Source organism: Rhipicephalus microplus, chromosome 6 (assembly GCF_043290135.1).
Source record: "Rhipicephalus microplus isolate Deutch F79 chromosome 6, USDA_Rmic, whole genome shotgun sequence".
Taxonomy (NCBI): domain Eukaryota; kingdom Metazoa; phylum Arthropoda; class Arachnida; order Ixodida; family Ixodidae; genus Rhipicephalus; species Rhipicephalus microplus.
Window position 1 is genome coordinate 120,667,491 of NC_134705.1, and position 22,696 is coordinate 120,690,186.

The 22,696-nt window shown below is 46.8% G+C and overlaps 1 protein-coding gene across 2 annotated transcripts in view; it reads left to right on the forward strand.

The window, feature by feature from the left end:
- LOC142765457 (uncharacterized) overlaps positions 1-22,696 on the forward strand; it is a 143,072-nt gene that overhangs the window by 105,137 nt on the left and 15,239 nt on the right. Inside the window, exons 10-11 of one of the 2 annotated variants that reach the window (XR_012884259.1) lie at positions 1,879-2,079; positions 2,986-3,150. The exons of the other annotated variant lie outside the window; for it this stretch is intronic. The gene's annotated coding sequence lies outside the window, so the exon portion shown is untranslated. Of the gene's footprint in view, positions 1-1,878; positions 2,080-2,985; positions 3,151-22,696 lie in introns of those variants that run through there. 2 annotated transcript variants of the gene reach the window in all.

Consider the following 22,696-nt stretch of genomic DNA (forward strand, 5'->3'; position numbering starts at 1 on the left):
GTTATTACGCACCTTTAGATGTGAAGGGGTAGCCGGCGCTTTATTGGGGCGCCAACACCTCATCACATCACATCATTAAGAAAAAGAACTATAGAAGGCGTTGGTACTACGCATTGTCGCAGGAGAGCCCATGAAAATGCATGTGTCACGGCCACCCGCCATGTTCGTGGTTCGAAACACAGAAGACATGTTTCATTTATGCAACGTCTTCTCTTCATCAAAACTCTTTTCTGTACTCTCTATGTCCAAGTGCATCAAGCGCTTATGTAACTGCAGCGTGTTCATAGAGTCTCGATGAACCAGGCATTGTAATCGAGTAGCTTGAGGGGCAATATTATTTCAGGTTCTTCGTATGAATGACATTTCACAGCAAAGCCCGCCTAGACACTGCAAATAGGAAAGTTTTTTTTTAATGCGACTGCATGATCATTCGATAAATAAATATATTTAGGTCCACTATATAGTGTGATTGCTGAGAATGTGCGTGGCGCACGTACCCATGACCATTCATTTCGTTCTTATTATTTAGTTGCTATTGTTAATGGTGCTTTCAGCGTTGTCATTTTAATGTGTAATTGTCGCAATGTGAGGTTTTTACTCTACGTGCTATGCGCTGTGTGCTAATGCGTGACAATGATTAAATTGTGTAATAGAATCTTTGCGGTGTGTTTGCGCACGTGATGGTGGCTGAGTGGTTCTGGCACTGTGCACATTTCGCGATGGCCTCCCTCTCACGCCCCGCAGTTGTAATGGTCTGGTGCTGTAGACATTAGCCTTACGCTTATTTGACTTTGAGTTGATCAGTGGCTTAACTGTGCTTACAAACCGCAGAGGTCTAAGCTTTAACGTTGCCCGGGTTTCGTTGTCGTCGCTTAGCCCGTCAAGCTTGTCGAACGGCAGATGCTCGGTAGCTTTCGCCTAGGTATTCGCCAAGAGCCGACGCTGTCTTACCAGGGGCTGATACGAAACGGCGCGCCTTGATAGGGCACCGGAGAACCGCATCTAGGCAGAGCAACTGTGCACTTCGTTAGGTGGTGGCGCCCTCTCGCGCAACGTCGGTGGTCGCAACACCGTTTTTGAAGTATGTTTAGCAATCTCGTGGCGATTGTTGCAATTACGTCTTGATAATTTCTTCATTTATGTTACTTTAGACATTCTTCATTTAGGTTATTTCAGTTTCGAGCATTTTAGCATTGTTTGAAGCGCATATTTACCTCATTAAATGGAGCGTAATCACGCCACATAAAATCTATAGAAGGACGAGAAAACTGGCTCCTAAAAACGCTACGCGCTTAATAATGGACGAAGCTCCACGACGTCGAGCTCTATCTTCGGCATCAGCATACTTATAGTCCTACTGAAATGCGGACGTTGCCTTGCATTACTGCGCCTGCGAGTACGGGGGGTTACATTACAGAGACTACTGAATGTATGCATATTTAGAGCGCACAGTATTTAAGATTAAATTGCAGGTTCAAGAAACCATAATAACGAAGATGAAAGTGGAAACTTCCCACATAGAAAGACTCACAGCGATACCATCTCAAAAACCAGGAACAAGCTTTTTTTTATTTCAATATGAGTTTCTGAGCCACTTATGATCTACATGCGGAATGTACAAGTTGGGAAAAAACATTTTTGGTTCTGCGTAGCACTGCGTATTAGAATACAAGTATCAAAAGTTTAAAAAATAGATACAAAAAAGAAGTATTTCAAATAATCTGTTTCCTGTTCGTGTTTTACACATGCTTATGATGTAAACTCTGTTCGTGGCCTTCAGTACCACAGAGATTGCGTTTAGTCTAGAGCTTCAAGTTCCTACTTGCTTCTCCTGCAGTATTTAGGTTCTCTAATTATGTCAATCGTTTCATCTTCTAGCTCATTCGATAGGGGCAAGTCGAAAAACCCCCAGTTACTGGTTGAACCCGAAAGCTCCAGGGAACACATGTGGGAGAGGTCCACTCACTTCATGGTATTTTGATTCTGAGGGCCGTAAATGCAAGGATTTTACCTTCGGCGGATGCAACGGTAACCTAAACAGGTTTTCTTCGGAAGGACAGTGCCAACGCTGGTGCTTACGTAAGTGAATGCCTTCCCTATATTAGAGCATTTCTATTCAGCTATCTGGGAAAGCACGGCATTTAGGTGAATGTAGAAAAGCATTAAAAAGTATCCGTGTCAGGTATATTCGTAATAGGACTATCGCTCACATTAACACTCGCTCTTTATACTTAGGCCTCCTACTATATTGGGTGATAAATATTAGAAAATATTCAGATTTACAACATTTCTAAGCAAACTATCAGTATAATAAAAAGTTACCAATTATCAAAACTTTCCAGTTCATTTCAGTAAAAAATAATTATTACACAGCACGTACAAAACCAGAAACGAATAGAAAAACCAAAAGAACATGACAGCATTTAAATACAAGGAAGAAAGCAATGCAGATCTGCAGTTATCAAACTGACGTATTAGGAGAGTATCGCACGTTTTTTGTCGAAAAATAAACAATAGTAGTAATGCTGCAAATTACAATATGCAATTTTTTTAGTCACATATTTGTCAATACTGATATTTAGCGTGTAATCAAGTGCGCGTAACGTGAAAATAATTGCTACTCAAAAATATGCCCGAGAATACGTATGTCGATATCATACTTTGTTTTTACAAAAAAAAAACTTTTTCTCAAATTGGCATCATGCCAATATTAACCGACATTACACAACGCAAGCATTGATGAGTTCATTCGAACTAATAATGCACGTTGGTTTTGTTGTCGTTCATCATAACTGCCAATGGCATAAATCATCCAGGACAGGAAAGAAGAGTGACGCGTGAACAATCACATATAACGCAAAAATGACAGAGGCTAATGTTTTATGCGCTTTAGTGAGATAAAATGCCACGGCATCTTGCTAAATCGAGGGCTAAGAAAATTGTTGCTTAAGATTTTGTATAGCACACTACGATTTTTTTGCGCAGGTGGTGTTCCAGAGAAACCAGTCTGTAGCTTGGCTGTCGAAAAAGGAAAAGGGATTTGGGGCATTTTTGCATGGTCATATAATGCTACACAGGACCAATGTCAAGTGTTCCTGTACAGTGGGTTTGGCGGAAACTCGAACAAATTCAGAAGTTGTTATCAGTGCATGAACAGATGTAGTGGTGAGTTTCTTCTTGTTCAAACATGCAAAAATATTGCCCTTCATCAACGCTCCAATAGCTTCTCTGACTTGTAAATCATTTCTAAGGCAAGAAACCGATTGACCAGCCGCTCAGTACTCGCGCTGTGTGCCTTGATGGATGCATAGCTTCTCTAAGCTCTAGAGACACGTAACACTACCAAGAGCGCAAGACAAGTGCTGCCATCTGGCTTTTGGATGTGGAGAAGCTGTGGACCAGTACCTAATAACCTGATCTTAGCACCTGCAGAGTTATGTTCACTTGTATAATACAAGGGGTCGAAAAAACAGTCATTCCTAGTTGAACCCCTTCATTAAGCGTGGGCAGGATCGTGTACATGTAATTCGAAGATGCGTCACACGTTGCATGTTTGTTCAAATGGCCTGAAACTCGGCTTTAGCATTCCTGCAGGCTTTCTGAGTGATCAGCTATTGGTCAAATAATTTCATTGCGCTCCGTAGTGCTGCATAAGACCACTTTGCTGGAGACACTACCCGTGTTCGACGATTCTTCGGTGTGCTGCATTCCAGGACCGACATGAAAAGTTTATTTCTTGTCCGCTCGGTATGAATAAAACCGGAAAGGAAACTGTGCAAATGATTGACGCCAAACTTTCAATTATTTTCATGCAAGAAGAAAAGCTGGCTTATGGCAGAATAATTAGGTAGTTAGAGACAGACTTGTTAACATATTTTTTACTGAAAATCACACAAAACATCACATTCTTTCATTTTCTTTCTCGGATCAAAATAATGAGTGCTTCGAAACACTATCTTGCGAATTTGGAGTTTTTCTGACGGCGCATATAAATTGACTGAAGGGAGCAAACATTCAGAAAAAAATTATGGCGGGCTAGGTGCTTGATAATGATGAAGGAGCTGTGCCCCACGACTGCTGAGAGACCGGGCAAAAGATGAAACATTGTGCTGCCCTTGTGTAACCGTCCACACGCAATGCGTTGTTCTATGAGCCATTCACATCCAAGATTTATAGTTGCTCATCGAAGGACACTAAAGGTGACACAATGATGACAACGGGAGATATAGTAGCTTCATATTGTCTTTGTACTTATCAGCTATATGAAGTGCACATGCAAGCTCACACCGCCTTATTGGATGAATACAATGTGACATTAAAATGTACACCAAGCTATAATGCAGCAATAAAGGAGGAGTGCAGACACGCTTCGAATCATTTAAGCAACGAAAGCCACTCTACATCTATAATTTTTGTCTTGGTGGTATGTATTAGCCCTGCTCAAGCATTTATTTATTCTGGAATGGTTCAAGCAGAACAATTTGAAATATTTCGGCTCAAAACGGGGCCATATTTCACTGATAAACAGATTGCTTACCAGGATATATAGCTTCGCTACATGTGGCTTAGGTTACTGTGCAGCTATCAAAAAGAGACACATATTTTCTATTCAGTCTTCTTCTTGAAAATGAAACAAAAAAAATTGATTGCGTTCTCTTTACTATATTTCCCGGACACGTTCTGAAATGATTCCTTGTGTTTTCCTTATTATTTCATATAATTCACACAACGCTAACTGAGAGCCGGTCAGTGGAAGCAGACCGAATGTAAAGTGGTAGAACAATGCCCTCTATTACGAGTAAAACAATAAGACTGTTGAATTTATACAAAAATTTATTTTCACGTAGTTTCATTGTGTATTATTATCAAAACTGATATATCGTCCCAAAACATGAGCAGCCAGAAACATGTTTTTTGTAACCGTAACAGGAAGCCACGCTATCTTATGTGAGTGGGTTGCCTTCATTAAAACATTTTGGCTTTGGGCCATAGACGGTGGAATTCGAGCTGCTTGAAATTCCTAAGACTTAGTTATAATTACGGTGTTTGCTGCTCGACAACATATATTCAAAAAAATATCGATAATCAGTACTGTGCGCACACACCAGCAATTACTGAAGAGCCTAAAGCACACTTCTTTGAAACTTCAACTTTCTTGGGATGTAAGATCCTTCCCGCGAATACAAAGTGACGAAGTTCGTGGTTAAGCCTGAATTTCATTCATACCGTCATTGATTGAGGAATTGATTCATTAGGCGCATAACTTAAGCGGCAAATAGCAATATCAGCAGCAACAAGAAAGAAAGCACTATAAATAATGGCTACAGCCTTACTTCATGTCATGCACAATTAGCGTACGCGTTAGCGACTTATCAAAACTAAGTACATCAAATTCTTGATCTTTCACAACGTTAGTGTGCCATAGGCCGAAGCTTCCGACTACCATATGATTTTAAACTGACATCATTTCTGGAACATCATCTATACTTTTAGGTCCCAATAATTATGATGCCATCTGTGGTTTTATACGTTAAAAAGCCAAAATGCTATTATAAAAAACACTGGTTTGGCTCTAAAAGATTCGACGAACTAGGGATTTCTATTGATCGTAGACATCGCTCAGTAAACAGGTCTCTGCCATTTCTCATCTACCCCGATTCAAACGCCTCGGTCGCGATCGAACCCAGAACGAAGGCTGTATCCGCAGCCGTGCACCGTAGGCACAGATCACCGTGGCGGACAGTTCAAGGTCGCTGACGTATAATTCATTTCTTCCCCATCGAAAGAACTAATAAATTGAGCCAGAAGTCACACCTCTGTTAGGAGTAGCGCAATGCATTTGGTTCACAATATTTACAACAATTAAGGACTGTGCCTGATGCTCTATTTCCATGTTAGCACAAGGACGTTAACGCCCATTTCAGTGCTCTTGCCTCCACTAGCAGATATTCAGCGCTTTTAAATTAGCGATAAGAACAGCTTAAAATACCTGAATGTCCAAGCGAGTTTTCGTGCAATCTCAAAAATATGTCAACAACGTAGGCCTCCTCAATTTATTTATCCACAATAATGAATCGTCACAGAAAAGGAAGCAAACAAGTAGACCAAACGGGAGAAGGCGGGGAGGCTAACCAATAAGACATCCTCTTAGGTTCCCTATATTGGGAATTAGGGAAGGGTACAAAATAGAGAAAAAAGGAAAGAGAGTAAAAGGGGAGGGAGAGCCAATAAATTCACCCCCACGGTTTGATTTTTTTTCAGGAAACAAGAACTCGAGATATATATGCGACATTCTCAATTACCAGTTCATGGTGTACTACTTCTCACTTGTGCCATTTGGCATTGGCTGGCCTACATGAAAAACATAACGCCCTCTCGAAGAAGAAGAGAAAACCAAGTTTCAGCGGAGTACCTCCAGCACAATAAAGACTCACGCGTAGTCTTACATGATTAGGATGTTTATGTTTTTACTTTAAGATACGTGTTCAAGTTTCACTCAAGCGCTAAGGAGTATCCAGCGCCATAATTGTGCGCCAGCATCTCCTCCATTCAATAAAGAAAAGATGTTTATTGCACGCATTCGTTGTTGCAAAATCGTTGATCGCAAAAATACCACTGCAAGAACGAAGTGCAACGGGTTGCAAGAAGACGTTTCATGTAGAACTGTTAGTTGTTTTTTTTTCAACTTGCAACGAAAATCAGTTGTACTTGACCAACTACAGTATGTTCAAATTTAAGAAAATTTGTGGGGTCAATATGCGTTTACAATACTTCAAGGAAGTGCAGGGCAACAGATTAGGAGCATTCAAGCAGACGTTCCTGAATTTTTGTTAGATTTTTTCGTTAATTTCCGAAGATATTGCACAATTTGGTAAAAGAGGCGGTAAAAAAGGATTGATTGGCGTCCTAATAGTGACCACTTTATTGCTAATGACAACTAGTGTGATATCAATGAGCACACACTCGAATTGTAAGTGGGACTGCTACAGAAGACAAATTGATTACCTATCGCAAGTGACTCGATTGTGACATATTAACTGCGAAGCATTGCTTTGCGTACTACAAGCACATTTGGCGTATGTCTATGTATCTAAATGACTATCTTCATAAGCGCGGGCGAGTATGTGCCACTGGTGATTGACAGTTAGTAAAAATTATGTGCAATTTTAACGCGTGAGCGTTAAGAAAAAGCTGACATCGGCTGCGTTGATCCAACGAATGTGAAGAAAAGTATGCCAGGGTCCCAGCAGAAATCAAAGCCTTGCGTTCTGCGTGGTAACCAAGTATTCTGCCACAGAGCCACGCCACGTCTCGCAACTACTACGACGACGAGTGGTCGAACCTATTGGTTTTAGGATCCATAATGTCTACATTGAAGTCGCCGACTAGTATAAAGTGCGGACAGATGGACGCATGAATGAACGGACAGACATGTGGACGTGTGCACGCATGCACGGATGGACGGGTAGATGCATGAATGAACGGACAGATGGACGGCATTGGTGATCGTGTATTGTGCTGCCATATAGTTTATTACACACAAAGTTGGTTGTTTACACATGTTTCCATTTCTCTTGCAGGTGTTTAGTTTCGGTTTGTGTTTTGTGGGGTGTGATGGGCGCCAACTAGGTCGGCACTAAGAAGCTTCGCCTCTAAAATCTGGCATTCGGACAGTCGACCGACAAACGCATAGAATAAATATCATGGTTCCGGCAGCAATGCAACCCCCCCGTATGCGTGACAATCAAGTATTCTACCACACAGCCAGGCTAGGTCTCGGAACTGGTTTTCAAGTAGACCATAAGGTTCCAGCAGCAATGCAACCCCACAGTATGCGTGACAATCAAGTATTCTACCACACAGCCAGGCTAGGTCTCGGAACTGGTTTTCAAGTAGACCGTAATGTTCGTGAAACGTCATATTTGTTGCAGCGCTGGCTATTCCATCTTGTCAACAGTACACAGTATTTCCAGCATTCACAGGGTTTACATTCTTCCCGATTTGGCAAGCATGGACGTTAGCGATATTGAAAACTCCCGTCTCCGGTGCGTGCGGGCATAAACTTCATGTTTTCAAACCCAGTACCACTCAGACTATTTTTTACGCAGTTCTTTTGCTATGTCTCCTATGACCAATACGACGACGCACAGGGCTTTAATGAAGTTGAAATATAAATTCTTATGCAATAAAGAACCTTAGTGATGAATAGAGAGTAAGGAACACGTGTATACACAAATCATTTGATACAGCAATATTATCTATAAGATAATGCGCCTTCAAGCGACGTAAACGAAGACGCAAAGCGGCACTAATAGATTTTGTATGTACCCTACTCGCTCCTTCGAGGAAGGCTTGGACAGTCGCTTTCATTATTGTAAATGTAAAGTTCTTGACAGTTCTTTTTTTATGCATTACGTTCATCCGCCACTCCAAAGAGAGCACAAGATGCCCCGCTTCAAGGTTACAAATACTTGACTGCTCCCTCAACGACGTTATGGGTTTTGATTGCAATAGCCATTACATGGAACCACTCAGAGAAGTTTTTGCCATCGCCGTCACCATCATGTTCCGGATATGTATATATTGCCACGACAGGTTGGCCACGTTCAAGTAGCCCGCCGCAATCATCGTGGCAAGAGCACAAGCAAGACCCGGCTGGCATGCGCCACGCGTTCGTGCGCTCCGGCAACGAGGAAGAGGAAGATAGTTGGATCTGTGTCACTCGGCTACTCGGACTTGAACACCCCAGTCTTTAGAATTGTGGGCACAAGTTCACCCTAATAAATACGCTTGTTTTTTAACCTGTCTGCCTCAGCATCGGTACGTTTCTTGTGGAGTTGCTGGGTATGAATCAAAGCCCCGCGATCTCAAGACAGCGTAGCCCCGACGACCAGCGTATCAACCCCGTGGAAGTGACTCCTGTACACCAGAGGGCAAGTCGCCGTCTTCGAGGTGACTCACCTGAGATCGGTGCTCTTCACTTTACACCAAGGGGAATTCAAACGATGGATGCCACCACTATGACTTCCCAGGTAACACCGGCAAAAGTGTTCATTAGCCAACCGCACCAGCCGCCAGTATTCCACGGCGACTCGTACGAAGATGTTGAAGATTGGTTGGACCTGTTCGAGAGAGTGGCGAGCTTGAATGGATGGGACTAAAGAGAGAAGCTCCGTCGCGTATACTTCGCCCTGGAAGACTTCGCAAAGACATGGTTTGAGAACCATGAAACCTTGTTGTCTACCTGGGAGGTATTTCGTCAACAAGCGGTGGCTACGTTCGCGAACATAGACCGGAAAGAAAAGGCGGAGGCTGCTCTTCAATCGAGGAACCAGCTCACGAACGATAGTGCTGCTATGTACATTGAGGACATCGTCTGTCTGTTCAAGCGGGCGGATTACAACATGGCTTAGGATAAAAAGTTGCGCCATCTAATGCGCGGAGTGAAGCAAGAGCTGTTCGCCGTTCTCGTCCGCAACCCTCCAAGCACAGTTGCTGAGTTTTACTCGGAAGCGACAGCCATCGATAAAACACTGGAACAGCAGGCTCGGCAGTACAACCGAAATATTACCTGCGCATCTGCACAGGTATTCTCCGGAGGCGTGCGAAACGACGTTAAAGCCCTGCGAGAGCTCATTTGATCAGTTGTTAGAGAATAACTGAGCAGACTGCAAATGCCCCAGACTCCAACTGCACTATCCATTACGGACGTTGTTCGTGACGAACTGAGGCAGGTGATACGAGAGCCAGAGCGTGAGCTTCAGCTGGTTCGACCTATCCGAACATACTCTGAGGTTGTCAGACAACCCACCGTACACAGAAATGCAGCAGTTGCGAGGGCGACGACTCCTCTCCCACCTGTGGCACGCAGCGCACCTCATCCGCGGGAACCAACAGCTACCTATCTGCCCCAAGGAGCACGTAGCACACATCACTATGTGGAGCGTAGGCCCAGGAAAAGTAACGTCTGGCGTGATCACGAGCGCAGGCCTCTGTGTTTTCATTGTGGGGAAGCGGGTCATCTGTACAGATTCTGTCCTTACCGACAGGCTGGATTAAGAGGCTTCCCGTCGTATGCACCGTGCCCCCGAAACGGCGAACGACCAGCGGAGATTGAGGAGTACTTGTCCACGCGCCAGACCTCGCCAGCTCTACGACAACACCGGTCACGGTCACCATCGCCTATGCGCTACCGGTCCTCCAGCCCACGTAGACCTTCAAGGCAGCCTGGTCATCGCTCTCCAAGTCCACTCCCGGAAAACTGAAGCAGGCGACCTGTGGAGGTGAGGCCGCTGATAACGTCAGTTACGAAGATCCTCCAATATGGTTGGAGGGTGATGACGGTGTATTTCCGGTAGATGGGTGCAGCAACGAAAACGTTACTTCAGATTTGCGGTTGAGAATGGAAGGATGGGAGTTGAATGCCTTAGTCGACACCGGTGCTGATTATTCAGTGATAAGTCACAAGATGGTGAAAAAGCTAAACAAAGTTGTGACATAGTGGAGTGGATCGCAGATACACACGGCAGGCGGTCACACTATTACGCACCTTGGCAGATGCACTGCAAGACTTGAAATACGGGGCTTTATTTACGTGGCCGATTTCATTGTGCTGCCAGAATGTTCAAGGGAACTCATTATAGGAATGGATTTTTTGCGAGCTAATGGCGCCGTAATTAACCTGCGTAGATTCAGCGTGTCGTTTTCGACTGAACGAGCTATATCTGTGGAGGAATCTGAGGAACGACGCCTAACTGCTCTACGCGTTGTTCATGACGACGTAACTGTGTCGCCACACTGCAGTATAATGGTGCTCGTAGAAAATGACGCATTGTACAACCGCGAAGACATAGCGGATACAAATGTAGGGCTGTTTTTGAACAAAGGTGTCTGCGTAACTAGGGGTCTTGTTCACTTGACGAAAGGCCGTGCAGATGTCCTACTCACAAATTTCTCCAATGAACTTCAACACATCGCTCAAGGCATGGCTATGGCCTATTTACACGACTTCTGTATGGCGACTGAACTATGCAGCTTAACGACATCAACCACTCGACCAGTGGCCTGCAACATCGACACATCCGTGACCGTCAATCAGAGCCTTCCGGACAGTCAAAAGAAACAGATTTATGCCTTGGTAAAAGAATTCTCTGATTGCTTTTCAAGTGCCTCGAAGGTCCAGCGCACGTCTATCACGAAACACAGAATTTAACGCAAGACGACACGAGGCCTATATGCCAGCATCTATATCGGGTGTCACAGAAAGAACGGGAAATTATCAAGAAGCAAGTGGAAGGGATGCTTTCGGATGATGTCATCCAGCCTTCGAATAGTCCATGAGCGTCCCCCGTAGAGCTCGTTAAGAAGAAAGACAACACACTTAGATTCTGTGTCGACTACAGAAAACTGAACAGTGTAACTAAACGAGATGTCTATCCCTTGCCACGTATCGACGATACACTAGATCGGTTGCGATACGCAAAGTTTTTCTCCTCCTTAGATCTGAAAAGCGGATATTGGCAAATAGAGGTCGACGAGCGGAACCGTGAAAAAACGGCATTCGTAACACCAGATGGCCTCTACGAATTTAAAGCGCCTCCATTCGGCCTCTGTTCCCCACCAGCAACGTTCCAGCGAATGATGGACACTGTCCTTGCCGGATTGAAATGGCAATCATGCCTAGTGTATTCGGATGACGTGGTGGTATTCTCTGCAACGTTTGACAAACATCTAGAGCGACTACGCACAGTATTAGAAGCAATCCGGTCAGCAAAATTGACAATCAAACCCGAAAAATGCCACTTCGGCTTCGAATGACTGCAATTCCTTGGACATGTCATTAGTTCCGATGGTGTTCGTCCTGATCCCGAAAAGACAGCCGCTGTTCAGAGATTCCGCACACCCAGAGACAAAAAGTCAGTGCATCGATTTTTTGGTTTATGTGCCTACTATAGGCGATTTGTTGAAAATTTCTCAAAGATTGCGGATCCTCTTACAAAACTGACGAAAGACGACGTGCCCTTCACATGAGAAAGCGAACTACGGAAAGCTTTTAACGAATTAAGAAAACGACTACAGTGTTCACCAATACTCGCTCATTTTGATGAGACAGCCGACACTGAAGTCCATACCGATGCCAGCAATGCCGGCCTCGGCGCCATCCTTGTCCTATGGCAAAATGGTCAAGAGAAAGTGTTAGCCTATGCCAGCCGCAAACTATCAAAAGCTGAGGCTAACTCCTCTGCAACTGAAAAAGAGTGCCTCGCAGCCATCTGGGCAATAAACAAGTTTCGACCATACCTTCATGGTAGACCGTTCAGAGCTGTCAGTGACCACCATGCTCTATGCTGGCTGGCAAATCTCAAGGACCCGTCAGGTCGACTAGCAAGATGGAGCCTCAGACTGCAGGAGTATGACATTATAGTCGTGTACAAATCTGGAAGGAAACACAGTGATGCAGACTGCCTGTCACGCTCTCCCGTCGATCCAAGTGTACCTGAAGAGGAAGACTTCCCGTTTCTAGGCGTTGTCGACGCATCCGAAATCGCTCAACTACAACGAGATGACCCGGATTTGCTGACGCTTGTACAATACTTGCAGGGTCTCGACGTTCAATTCCCTCGCATATTTTCCAGAGGACTCTCCGCGTTCTGCCTTCGAGGAAGCGTCCTTTACAGGAGGAACTTCGAACCTAATGGTGAAACGTTTTTACTAGTCGTGCCCACAGCCATGCGAGAGGAAATTCTGCACGCATGCCACGACGAGCCAACATCTGGACACATGGGTGTGAGGCGAACATTCGCCAGTATTCGCCTGAAATACCATTGGCCTAAGTTGCTCGCATCAGTGCAGCACTACGTGAAAACTTGTCCTCAATGTCAACGGCGCAAAACTCCACCCGTAAAACGAGCCGGCCTTCTCCAGCCAATAGACCCTCCAGATGCCCCGTTCCAACAAATCGGCATGGACTTCCTAACACCTTTCCCGACATCGTGTGCAGGCAAGAAATGGATAGTCGTAGCCACAGACTATCTGACCCGTTATGCTGAGACTGACTCTCTGTACAGTGCGACAGCTGCCGAAGTCGCCAAGTTCTTTGTGAACAACATAGTGCTCGGACATGGTGCGCCCATCGTCGTTATTACGGATCGGGGCACCGCATTTACTGCAGACCTAATGCAATGCCTGATGCGCATGACAAATACCGATCACAGAAGAACAACGGCGTATCACCCTCACTCAAATGGCTTAACCGAACGCCTCAACCGAACTCTGATCGACATGCTATCAATGTATGTCGATGTTGAACATAAACAGTGGGATGAAATATTACCCTACGTAACATTCGCATATAATACAGCCGTCCAAAAAACAACCCACGTTGCTCCTTTCGAACTAGTATTCGGCCGAAGAGTGACCACCCCGCTGGATGCCATGTTACCACTACAGGACGAAAGCAGCTATCCACCTGACTTAAATGACTTCTTGCAAAGAGCCGAAGAAGCACGGAAAATGGCAAGATACCGAATACGCCACCAACAGCACGTCGATTCTAGTCGGTACAACAAGCGACGCAGTGACGCACTTTATCATCCCGGTGACAAAGTGTGGATATGGATACCAGTGCGCCGCCGCGGACTCTCTGAAAAGCTTCTTTGCCGATATTTCGGCCCTTATGAAGTACTCAACCGTATCAGCAACGTCGCTTATGAAGTCAGAACCGTTGGACACGTGACTTCAAGACGCCATAATCCCACGGAAGTGGTACACGTAGTCCGCATGAAACCCTATCATGACAGATCGTCGAAAAACGAGTGAGAGTGCGCATGTATCTTTTCACTGTCTTAAGCATCGGTACGATGCGTCTGAGGAGGGAGATAATGCCGCGACAGGTTGGCCACGTTCAAGTAGCCCGCCGCAACCATCGTGGCAAGAGCACAAGCAAGACCCGGCTGGCATACGCCACGCGTTCCTGCGCTCCGGCAAAGAGGAAGAGGAAGATAGTTGTATCTGTGCCACTCGGCTACTCGGACTTGAACACCCCAGTCTTTAGAATAGTGGGCACAAGTTCGCCCTAATAAATACGCTTGTTTTTTAACCTGTCTGCCTCAGCATCGCTACAATATAAATCAGAAAGCCTAAACAAATCAGACAACAGTTTTCTAAGTGTGCCACCAGCATTAGGACTTGCGACCATTCACTCTGAAGCCTGCATGCCGCGCTAGACAGCTCTGCCACACGTCAGTCATTATTTGAATGCTAGAGGCAATCAAGTACCGCTACCGGTACCCAGATTCGGGAAGTGCTTCGACGTGTTGTTAACCACCAGCGCGGTGGTGCGAAGGGCGCGCCTTAAAGCAACGCTCATTGGTTTCTTTTCAACGGATTTCGATACGTGCACTGAAAGTCCACGAAGTGGATGCTGATGGTGCAGCAAAGCTGGGTCCTAAGGTTCAATACATCTGTGTTGAAGTGATCGACTATCGACCCATTCGCGATGTGGAACACCTGGCAATTTTTCGAACACCATGCGCAGCAGAATTGCAGGGGGATCACCACGATCCGCAGTGCTCAACAAGGAGGTTCCGGTGCCGTAGACGCTTGCAGCAACCAAAAAAACGGTGAAATTACAAATGCGAAAGTTGTTAGTTTCAAAGACGATAGTCTTTCTTGGGGACCTTCAAAGCAAAAAATTTGATATATCTGTCTCTCTGTACAATTGCCTGTTTGTCCACCCTTAACGGTACCCTAAACGGCACCACACTGACCAAACGATACTCTAAACGGCCAACCCAGCTGGCAGCGCCCACCAATATTGCTCAAGGTTTAGTGTCCATACTTTTGCGATTGTCAATTAAAAAGCAATTATTTCGCATATCTGAGGCACAATTACAACAGTTAATATTATGTACGTGTATTTTTTACTAGAAAAGGCATACATAAGTAATTTTAGCGATAGTAGCCTTTATAACTCTGCGCTAGCCATGCAACGCTTGCACGAAACGGCAAGTGTTTCCAACGTTTTGCTGAGACGACACGGTGGTGGCTGCTACCCGTCGCATTGCGTTCTACGCCTTATTAACTCAAAGACGAGCGCGCACGGCGCGCGCCCCATTTTCTAGGATAACTGTCAGATAGCGCTCATGTCTCACGCGTGACCTGGCTTGATGCACTCGTTCGCCTTCGCTGCACGCTCGAGGTACTCTAACACAGTGCTTCCAGAATACCATTCACCGATTTCCTTGCGCAGAACATCAAAAGAACGTTTTGTTCACTCTCTCCAGATGCAAGACTGTCGTCTTGCGTCTGGAGAGAGATATTTGCGGGCCTTCGTATCTGTCTTTTGTATACCTACACTCTAGCTTCAATCATACTTTTTGAACAGCGTGGTGTGGGAGTTGAGCTGTGATGGCAAACAAATCACTGTCGTGCGCGCGCGCGCGCGCGCGCGCGCGCGTGTGTGTGTGTGTGTGTGTGTGTGTGTGTGTGTGTGTGTGTGTGTGTGTGTGTGTGTGTGTGTGTGTGTGTGTGTGTGTGTGTGTGTGTGTTTGTGTGTGTGTGTGTGTGTGTGTGTGTGTGTGTGTGTGTTCTTTTCACCTGAGCAAAGCTCCGCAAGTATCGAGCTGTTTCCCGTTCATCGTGTGAAGTTGTAAATTGTTTATCACATCACAAGTGAACAGGTGAAAGCGGATGAAATACGACGCACGCAGAAAAGCTGCACACGGCAGGAAGACTATACACCCCCGACGTAAGCTTGATTCGGCATGAATTGTGAGCCTCTGGCTATCTCAAATTCTTGAACGCCGTCGACTGACAAATGGCACGTCCGCACATGCCCTGTGCTGCCTTTGGTGGAGTGCGCGCAAGAATACCCTATATCCTTCAATTACCTCAGCCTTCAGCCACGTTCTACGTTCCTACAAAGAAAATGTGATACACGTTCCAGGCCAGAAACAGTGACAGTGACTCGTCCGTCGGAAGGACAAATTACCCAAAGTTCCCTGGTGTGGTGTACGTTCTCCCGCACCAGGATTCTCACAACGTGTACATTGATAAGAATGGTTGCTTTTAAAGGCTTCCCAAGCAGCACAACGATGGCGTGAAGCCGGCAAATAATTATTTCGGTGTCTTCTCAGAGCGTGATTCAGGGAGGCACTTAAACGACGGGGAGAAGACAGGTGTTCTTGTTAAAAAGAAAAAGAACTCGCGATGACTTTTATCTTGGGTTATTCATAATACAGACAACCGCACGCTCTCTCAACAAGAACGATGATTTAGGGTTAGGATTAGGACATTGTTTTTAGCCGGCGGATCTACAGTTTTGCAAAATTTGCAGGCAACCACCTTGCCCGGTTTCCTTCTTCTAACTAGTGTGTTATTATTTGCTTATTTTTTCATATTGCCACATTGAATAAGCAGCGCCAGGAGAACAACGAAGAACAGGCGCAGAGAGAGAAGAAGACGAGGTTCTCTTCCGAACAGTTTGCCAGTGTTCTGGTACAATTAAAGTGAGTTTCCTGGATTCGACTGCTGCTGTTTCTGCATTGTGACACTGGTGGAGGCTCGGGGTACATGTTCGGGACGCCTGACAACAGCCCCGCATCTGGTCAAGAAAGACTTCCGCGCATCGACACCCCAGTTCACCGCAGCAGCCGGCGCCTGTTAGGCCTCAGCCCGGAGTTTGGTCCATTGCCGGAAAGCGTGACTGTGCCGGAAAGCATGATGGCGCCTGGAAGCACTGGCCCCAACATGTCCAACCCAAGCACGACACAGGTGACTGTTTATACCCTTGACTTCCGGTTGACTTCCACGAAAACGCATATGAGGACGCACATGACTGGCTCGAGGAATTCGAGCACACAGCGAATGTTAACGGTTGGAACACCACAGAGAAATTGGGCTACGTTTATTTTCCGCTTCAAGACGGAGCGCGAACATGGTTCACGAACCGCGTGTGGTCGTGTTGGGACGAGTTCTGGCAGAAGTTCCTCGACACGTTCGCGAGCACTGAAAGACGAGAAATCGCACAGCGTCTCCTCGAGTCACGGATTCAGAAACCAAATGAATCCGTTACGATGTTTGTTGAGGACATAACGCGGCTATTTCGTCGAGCAGATCCTAATATGCCCGAAGCCAAAAAGGTCAGCCACCTCATGCGGGGCATTAGGGAGCAGCTGTTCGATGGTCTCGTACGAAACCCGCCTACAAGTGTGGATGAATTCTCCAAGGAAGCGACATCTATCGAACGCGCACTGCATCTACGTTATCGCCAGTATGACCGCCCAACCCACAGTGCACCGATCAGCGTGGCAGCCACTACCACAGCAACAACACCCGACGAAGGTTCTTTGCGCCAACTAATACAAGAAATCGTACAAGAAGAGGTCAAGAAACTCGTCGCCAAACCAAATCACTGCGCGATCACCTCAGTAACGGAAGTTGTACGCCAGGACATCAGGCAAGCGCTCTCGCTTCCTGAGCCGAACACGAGCACTCCCAGGGCAAGCTATGCAGACGTAGTCCGCCGACAGCCAGCGAACGTGCCGACACCACATCAATACCACCAGCAACATCCGCCGACAGCGCCTTGGTACTACAGAGAAACTTCGATGCCGAGGCGGCCACCACTTCGTAAAACTGACATCTGGCGTACCCCTGATCATAGGCCCCTGTCCTTTCACTGTGGGGAAGCAGGCCACATCGTTCGGTACTGCCCGTATCGCGCCGCAGGGTACCAAGGGTTTCCTTCTACGGTTCCTCGGCGCCATTTCAACGGAACACCTGACGTCGACACGAATGTCATGACCCCACGGGATGTTCCTCCTGGGTTTCGGTCACGCTCACCCTCTCCTAGGCGTTATTCTCCATCTTCTAGATGGAGCACCACTGACATGCCAAGAGGGAGTTCTCCTAGTCCACGCCGGGGAAACTAAAAGCAGCAACCTCAGGGGGGAAGATTGCGAATCGTCGAAGTGCTGAAAATCCCCCATTACTGCCGAGCGAAGAGAGACACATTTTCAATGAATCGACGAAAGATGGGGTTGTTACTGCCGAACTTGCAATTACGATTGACGGACATGACGTCATGGCATTGGTCGACACTGGCGCGGACTTCTGAATAATGAGTGAGAGTCTGGCAGACACGCTCAGGAAGGTTAGAATGGAATGGACAGGACCGCAGATTAGAGGAGCTGTAGGGCAGCTACTCTCACCTACCGGAAAGTGCACCGCAAGAATGAAGATAGGGGATGCATCCTTCGTCGCAACTTTTGTTATCCTTTCTGAGTGTTGCAAACAGGCAATCTTGGGGATGGATTTCTTGCGTGAATATGGTGCCATCATCGATATTCCGGACGGTGTACTGACCTTTTCAGCGGATCAAAGCGCAGCGCTACACCGAAAATCCCTACGAATCATTGACGATGTGACCGTACCTCCGTTATCGTGCCGCCTTGTTTCAGTCACGTGCAGCGAGCAGAATACTGGAGAAGGAATCGCTGAACAAGTATTGACGCTCCTACTCTCTCGCGGTGATGCAAATGCCAGAAGTATCGTCAATGTTGTGCGCGGTGAAGCAGAGGTTCTGTTGACGAATTTCACCAACGAGCGACGACACATTACACAAGGCACTACTGTTGCCTACTTCGACGAGATCACCGAAATCCGCGAGTGCTGTGTAGTACAACAGGACGAGCCGCAAGCCACGTCAGCCCCACCACCTATTGACGTAAGCTCGGATTTGTCACCAGCGCAGAGACAGCGTCTAGTAGATCTTCTTCACCAGTTCAAAGACTGTTTTTCATCGACCTCGAGGGTCAGTCAAATGCCACTGACGAAGCATCTGATAATGACGGAGGAAACGGCAAGGCCAATACGACAGAACCCATACCGCGTAGCACCGAAAGAGCGTGAAGCAATCCAGGAACAAGTGAACAAAGTGCTCGATGATGACGTCATCCAGCCGTCAAGAAGTCCTCGGGAATCGCCGGTAGTGCTGGTTAAAAAGAAAGACGGAAGCTTCCGATTTTGTGTCGACTACCGCAAGCTGAACCGTGTGACAAAGAAAGACGTATACTCATTACCGCGCATCAATGATTCACTCGACAGGCTGAGGTATGCACGCTACTTTTCGTCAATGGACCTCAAAAGTGGGCATTGGAAAATTTAGGTCGACGAGCGAGATAGAGAAAAAACGGCTTTTGTAACGCCTGACGGGCTTTATGAGTTTAAAGTCTTGCCATTTGGATTGTGCTTAGCCCCCGCAACACTTCAGAGACTGATGGATACCGTTCTGTCAGGCCTTAAATGGCAGACATGTCTGGTCTATCTGAACGACGTCATTGTTTTTTCAAAAACATTTGAGGAACACCTGAGCAGGCTGCTATCGGTATTCAGGGCAATAAGATCTGCCGGCCTGACACTGAAACCCGAGAAGTGTCACTTCGGTTTCAAGGAGCTTCAATTTTTAGGCCATGTGGTGAGCCATGAAGGTGTTCGACCTGATCCCGATAAGATTGCGGCCGTCCGAAAACTTCCGGTACCAACAGACAAGAAAGCAGTCAGGCGTTTCCTTGGCCTATGCGCATACTACTGAAGGTTTATTGCCACTTTCTCCCACATAGCCTCGCCGTTAACACGACTCACAAGAGAAGACGTTTCGTTCACATGAGGCGACGATCAAGAGGTGGCAATTGACGATCTTCGACAACGCCTGCAGACTCCGCCTGTGCTTGCTCACTTTGATGAGGGTGCTCCTACCATGGTCCATACAGATGCCAGCAACGTGGGTTTAGGCGCTGTACTCGTCCAGTGGCAAGACTCAGCCGAGCGTGTGATCGCATATGCTAGTAGGACGCTTTTTTGCGCCGATTCCAACTACTCCACAACGGAAAAAGAGTGTCTTGCTGTCGTACGGGCGGTTATGAAGTTTCGTCCGTACCTCTATGGTCGTTCCTTCCACGTAGTCAGCGACCATCAATCCCTCTGCTGGCTGACCAACTTGAGAGACCCGTCTGGTCGGCTCGCAGGGTGGAGCTTACGCCTTCAAGAGTTTCATATTACGGTCGTGTATAAGTCCGGACGGCAGCACGCCGACGCCGATTTCTTATCAAGGTCGCCGATAAAGCGCGACGATGACACAGACGATGAGAGCATGGCGTTTGTAGGAGTCGTTGACACCACTACGATTTCGTGCAAGCAGAAAGAAAACAGTGAGTTGCTTCCTCTTATCGAATTTTTGAATGACCAGACAAACGTCCCTAGAAGATTTGCAAGGAGCCTGCCGTCATTCTGCTTACGTAGTGGTGTTCTCTATAAGAACTTTTCCGCCAGAGGAAGCACCCACCTACTTGTCGTTCCGACGTCACTTCGTGAGGAGATACTTTGTGCTTGCCACGATGAGCCAACGTCTGGTCATCTCGGATACACACGCACATTGGCCAGAATCCAACAGAAATACTACTGGCCAAGACTTCCAGCTATTGTGAAGCATTACATGCGCACGTGCTTCGATTGCCAACGACGAAAATTGCCACCGTTAAAACCAACTGGACTATTACAACCAATTCAAGTGCCCACGGTACCTTTTGACCAAATTGGAATGGATCTCCTTGGACCATATCCGACTTCCCATGCTGGCAACAAGTGGGTATTAGTCGGCACTGATTATCTTACGCGCTATGCGGAAACAAAGGCTTTGTCAAGTGGCACCGCCGTTGAAACCGCAAAATTCTTCATAGTAAATATCGTCCTGAGGCACGGTGCTCCAACAATCATAACAACGGATCGAGGTGCCGCTTTCACGGCCGCGCTCCTGAAGACAATGCTTGAGCTCAGTGGAACAGCCCATCGGAAAACCACTTCCTATCATCCACAAACCAACGGCTTAACAGAACGCCTCAACAAGACTCTTGCCGACATGTTTAGTATGTACGTTGAAGTGGATCACAAGAACTGGGACGACATTCTACCGTACATCACGTTCGCCTATAATACAGCGCAGCAAGAAACTACACGAAGAACGCCGTTCAATCTCGTTCATGGCCGTGAAGTGACGACGATGCTTGACGCCATGTTACTGCACGACTGCAGTGACATCAATTTGGACGCTGCATCTTTTACCCAACGAGCACAAGAAGCGAGGCAGCTTGCGCGCGTCCGAATCACCCAGCAGCAAAATTATGACGCCCAACGTTATAATCTGCGACACCGACATGTCGTCTATCGGGCCAGCGACAAAGTCCAGGTATGGAGTCCTATCCACCGCAGGGGACTGTCCGAAAAATTGCTGAAGAAGTATTTTGGCCCCTACACAGTTTTAACGCCTGAGCGTAATTAACGCCTGAGCGACATTAATTACGTGGTCGTTCCTGACAGCCCCTCGACAACTCGCCAGCAAAAACGAGAAATCGTGCACGTTATGCGAATGAAGCCCTATTTTTCGGACTGATTTACACCATACATCTACTACACCGTCTTTTGTAGAAGAGCATCGGGACGCTGCTCTCTGGAGGGGGGCAAATGCCACATTGAATAAGCAGCGCCAGGAGAACAACGAAGAACACGCGCAGAGAGAGAAGAAGACGAGGTTCTCTTCCGATCAGTTTGCCAGTGTTCTGGTACAATTAAAGTGAGTTTCCTGGATTCGACTGCTGCTGTTTCTGCATTGTGACAATATATGCACGAACATGCTCTTAAAAATTCGCGCGTCGCGCCATGTTTTTCTGCATAAGCCAGCGGCCTCTGTGCTGCTCGGCATGCAGTACTGTACAGGAGGAACGATGACAGTTAACAGCATCAGTGTATGCGCACTGCCATCACGCATGCGTTATATATTAAAGCCTATATGACGCTATCTTGTCGCTCACTTGTTCGCATTTTACTCGTGAAGAGGCTCCCTTGTTGAAGCCAAAACGTCGTTCTTTTTCTGTGTGCGTGTTTTAAAATTCACTTGGATTGGTGTCGCGCCAACGATTTTGTCGCCTTCACCAATCACTTGTTTTAGCAATCTAATTACATGTGTTGGGTAATAGTGAGCACTCTCGAGTAGTTGTGTAACCTACGCCTGTGCCCATGCACACACTAGCCAAATGCGCCACAGGATTACGGGAGGTAGAAATTCGTAGCTTGAGCCGCGAACACCCCCAGACGTTCGACGTTCTGCGGTCCCCTGTTTCGCTCCACCAAGGTACGCTATTCTCCCGCCGACATCATTGCACATCTGCACCATTACAGCAGGATTTTGATTGGTCTGCGCTATCGCACTCGAAGTAAACGGTAGTGAAACACCGTTGGTGCACGTGAAAGTTGCACTACTTCGAGAACGACACGTAACAAGTTTACACGAAGCGAAAGGCAAAGACCATATCTGCGCCGAAAGTGAGCCCCCAAAGCGAGCGCGTCGGGGACTTTTTGCTGCTATCGCCATGCTTAAACGATCACATGATTGCTCGCCGGCATGCGTTCTAGAAAGCCATGTTGTAGCTGCATCGTCTACGAATGGTCTCTATTGACCCCATTAGGTGTATGACACATTACTTCTCATCATCACTCACAGACAGGCGACAGCACCACCCCGCCCCACTAACAGACAGAACCTTGCGAGAAAGGCCGTGTGAGCCATACAAGGCGCGTTCGTAGGATGCCCTTGACCTGTTGCGATACCCTAGTTAGCAGAGCGTCGCGCGCATACCGTCGC